At 32.2% G+C, this 4,606-nt stretch overlaps 1 long non-coding RNA gene across 1 annotated transcript; it reads right to left on the bottom strand.

The window, feature by feature from the left end:
• Positions 1 to 1,152: 1,152 nt before the first annotated feature.
• LOC121131246 (uncharacterized) lies at positions 1,153 to 2,184 on the bottom strand. The gene is made up of 2 exons (XR_005868985.2): positions 1,592 to 2,184; positions 1,153 to 1,530 (listed from the first exon to the last, which is right to left on the bottom strand). It is a non-coding gene; the product is annotated as an uncharacterized lncRNA (long non-coding RNA).
• Positions 2,185 to 4,606: the final 2,422 nt, after the last annotated feature.

Genomic DNA, 4,606 nt, shown 5'->3' with positions numbered 1-4,606 from the left:
CCTTGTATTGTTTTGAAAAACGAGTGAGAGCAGGAGTGCACTCGCCATTTTAGAAGAACGATAAAATCGCTCGAATTTTCGCTTATTAATATAAATTTATTTTACTCTTTCCGTTTCTGCATCTTATGAGATAACCTCAAAATTTTTGAGGGTTAAAGAATAATTTAATGATTACAAGAAAAGAAGTTTGACGCTATGTCTCAAGATAAGCGAATCTTTTCTATCTTATATCTGTGGCTATCCGCTCTCTCCGGTCGAAGAGTTTGCCTTTTTATGTAGCTGGAATACCACAGAAGATCTGGTAGATATCAGTTCCCTCAGAGACACTGCCAGCTCCTTCCTGTGTAGAGATTACGTTGGAAGATAAATCATTCTTTTTTGTAAACGAATTTTCCCAACTGAAATACAATTTTCTTGAAATTTGATGTTGTAAATCGACATAAAATCTCAAATCTTAGTTTGAAATGTCATTATTTGCTATAGAAATTCGTTTTTTATCGTTCACATCGATGAGCAAAATAAACGATTGTTCTGTTCCTGTATCAGAACAAGCAGAAAAATGGAATGGGGTTCCCTCCTTAGGTTGAATGAACACAAACATTATATAGACATAGTATAGCTTTGAGCGATAATGACGACAAAAAGAGGGTTATCTTGGATAAATATTTGTAGAAGTTTCTTGAAGCATACACCCTCTCCTAAAAATAGCATTCTGTCAAGAAAGATACTTAATAATAAGCAACACATTTTGTATCCACGAATTGAATTCTTACAGAGTGAACAACCTCTGAAGAATCTTCATTGGCTTTAATGTATGTAAAAATTCCATTATTATTTTTGTTAAAAAGGAATTATCATTTTACTGACTTGAAATTAAAATATTTATTTCTTAAAATGAATCGTCTATACATCATATATTAACAAAGCGTTGATTAGTTTTATCCAGTGTTGTTTCTTCATCAGGTATTAAATGACCTTTCTTCAAATGAAATTGATCTATTATGCGGCGTCAAACTTTTTTTCGGTATTTTTATAAAGCAAATTGGACTTATCGAAGACCTCACTTGTGATATCCTCTATCGAAAATCTATCCATCCAAGCAGTATTCAACAGCTTCCATTGAAGCCTGAAATCTTCTATCTTCTCATTGAATTGTATTTCTTCTTTTCGAGTCATTGAAATTATTTTAAAGGTATCCATAAACTAGACAACATCCTCAAGCTAGTTGTCGAAGTTACACCTGAACATATTCATCGATTTGCTCGGATCAGTTTGCATTTTGTTCAGAGTAAGAGTAAAAAAACCAAGATATGAATATTTTATAAGAGAGGTTTCGTAAAAGATTTAAAAACTCAGCACAGTGCTCCATAATAAAATCTTTTTACTATTGGGATCCTTGAGACTTCAACTAGGAACATCAAATCTATCACAGATCTAACCAAACCACTTGATTGCCAACTGCACCACTATATATTTCCTGGTTAATGAAATGGTTTGGAGCAAATCTTCCCTACAGCAGGCTTGAATTTTCTTTGGAAGACATGAATGTTAGCACAGAACTTGCATAATTTCATTTCAGACGGAGGCCTACCAGCATGACCCCGCAGACAGTTGTACTTTTTGATACGCCTGATGTCCTTCGAACCTTTATTTCGAAGTTAGAACAGTTTAGTCCGTAACCATTTCCCGGAAATGGACCTATGTTGACTCGAGGCGCGTTCAAGTTGGATTACTTCATACAGTTTTACATTTGTAAAACTTGAAAGCTGTCTGGCTCAGTTTCGAGGATGTAGTGTTCTTGATATTTGTTCCTACAACCACATCATCTTAGTAGGAGTCATTGCATGAGGACCACAGCAGTTAACATAATTTTGCCTGGCCTCGTTGACGCGACAGAGATAATTGTCTATCGGTTCAGCGGATAAGTCGTAGGTGTTGAGATCACACTCACGGGACTGTATCTAGGGACGGATAAGAGACATGAGCTCAGGCTTACGTAGCCGTTGAAGATCTTCAGTAGATTCCCCCCAAGTTCCATTCGGGAACACTCCATCTGCAGTTCGGTGGCCGTTAGTTTAGGGAGAAGTTTAATATTCCTAGTTAGCCACGAGGCTGTAGATTACAACTATTACACACACCTGGGTAAGAAGAGGTAATTAGTATTTTATATCCAGAGTTGTCGCCACGCACTCACAGCATAGAGGAACAAGGGATTGGAATGATAACGAGAGATTGACCATGATGGTTGCTATAATATTCATTTGCACGTTGACCAGCAAGAACGAAGATAATAGTAAAATAATATATGAAAGGGAAAAGGAAAAACAATGTAACGTACACATGCATAATTAACTCTTGACTATACGATAGTGCAAATATATTACAATGAGGATGTAACTTCATTATATAAAAGACATGAGTGCATATGAGTCTCTAGGCTGGGACTATATAAAGGGGGAATTGCATCTTATTTCATACTATACGCTTGTATGTATGAAAAGTAGAAAAAAGGAGAACATATTTAACAAATGTTAAATTTTTCTGCAACAAATTTAACATTTGTAATTTTATCTACATTTATGAATACAATACGGTAGATTAATATTAGTTTCCTTGATTCAATAAATCATATAAATTTATTCTTTTATCGTCAATTAGATATAAATAAATATCATTAAAAGTTATTATCCTTTCTAAACGTGAAATATGCCTTCAAATTGTGTGGTTCCTTCTCGCTTCACTGCTAAAACATCGGATCATCAGTTCAATGATAATAAAATAAGAACTTATTTGTATAAATTTCCAACATCAAAGATGAAAAAAACTTAATAAATGGAAATCAGCTATGCCAATAAATTAGATATCTGGTACAAAATACACTATATTTACTTTAGGAATATCTAATGACTAATGAGTGTTTATATATCATTATTATTGTTTATTTAGATGGTAAATCCGTTGATAGCTCGCTCTAAAAAGTTGTTTGAGCTCTTCATTTTAAACATTAAGATTTTGAAACAGAAACTAAATGGACAACAAAAAAGAAATATTTTAAGCAAAAGTGTCATTTCATCTTTAGGATTGAAAACAGAAGTGACAATTAAACAAAGGACTAGTTTAATGTCAATAGCTGAGGTGAGATGTAAACGGAAAAGGGATGAAATAGAATTAAGGGTGTAAAAATTTGGTGAGAAATTGATATTTCAAATTTGTCGAAGCTGAAACAAAAATTTGATATCAATTGTGCAATTGTGTGGGATATCGAAAAGAATTTTTAATTATTTAAAAGCAATAAATAAAAAATTAACTAAGAAGGATAAAGTAGTTTGAATTATATTAGATGAACTATACTTTACTCAAAGAATATGAATATAAATGGCAAAATTATCAAGATGTCGTAGTAATACATGATAGGATTTTCAAATAAAAATAATGATTATAGAAATGAACAAGAAATTATAGGTTTATTCTAACAGGTTACTTTATAGGTGAATTACTCCACATTGAGTGATCAATGTAATTCATCTTTTTCGTTCATTCGGTCATTTTGTAAAAACTTTCCGTTCACCATTCATTCGTTCATTTTTATTTTTTTTCATTCGTTCATTTTTCCGTTAAATTGTTCATTTTGAATTAATTATTGAGTCATTTAATATTTATAAATAAAAGCCCAGCCTACAAAATATTCATTAATATATAAAGCCCTTTTTATTTCACAATACATAGCAATGAGCCTCAAGGACATAGCTTACTAAAAGCAATCTCATGGGTCCTGAAATATACAGGGTTCCAACTCACTGATAAAAATTATACTCTCAAATTTTATTTAATGGTGTCCGATTTATTCAAATTGTTTTTTGAACAGGCTCAAAATGGTTTCCAAGTAGTTATGTAGGGTAGCCTCTAAAAGTGTCTACAGGACTTTATTTTATTAAAGGCAACCTCCGATTTCTAAATAATAAATTCATTATATGCACATATATCAAAATAAAAAAATTAATTATTTATTTTTTAGTTCGCTCGCGAACTTACATTTCCGTTTAGGCATGGCTGCAGATGTAATGTACTGTTGTAAAGCGCACGGAGGGGAATGGATAAGGTGCTAATGTAAATACTAAGCTATGTGAAAGACACAGAAACACAAATAAACGAGGCATAAAAAAATATATATTAACATTTTTCTATTTTTTTTTTTTGCGTCGAGGCAAAAATACCAGACTTGTTTGGAATCCTTGCCGGAAACTTTTTTAAGGTCTCGAAAAGAGGAAGCTTCGTCACCCTAATATATGTTATATTTATATACTAGTAGAAATATTTCATTGTTTGGAAAAATAAGGCTTCAACAACAGACATACTTTGCTTTATTGCTAGACAATATAAAAAGATCGTGCACTAGAATTGGAAAACACTTTGACCCCATCCAGATCCTGACAAAATGCATTATGACATATTTTTTGGTTTTACTTAATAGCATAAATTGTAATAACATACATATGGTCAATATGTCATCTATGGATCCCAATTACTGCCTAAATTCTCTCATTTTACTTCATAAAAAAATATTAATTTTACATTAACGGTCCCGGAGTTGGTTCTGAAATTTTTT

The sequence above is a fragment of the Lepeophtheirus salmonis genome, unplaced genomic scaffold, assembly GCF_016086655.4.
Source record: "Lepeophtheirus salmonis unplaced genomic scaffold, UVic_Lsal_1.4 unplaced_contig_3403_pilon, whole genome shotgun sequence".
NCBI lineage: Eukaryota > Metazoa > Arthropoda > Copepoda > Siphonostomatoida > Caligidae > Lepeophtheirus > Lepeophtheirus salmonis.
Note: the sequence above shows the minus strand (reverse complement) of the source record. Positions and strands in the feature narration are given on the sequence as shown.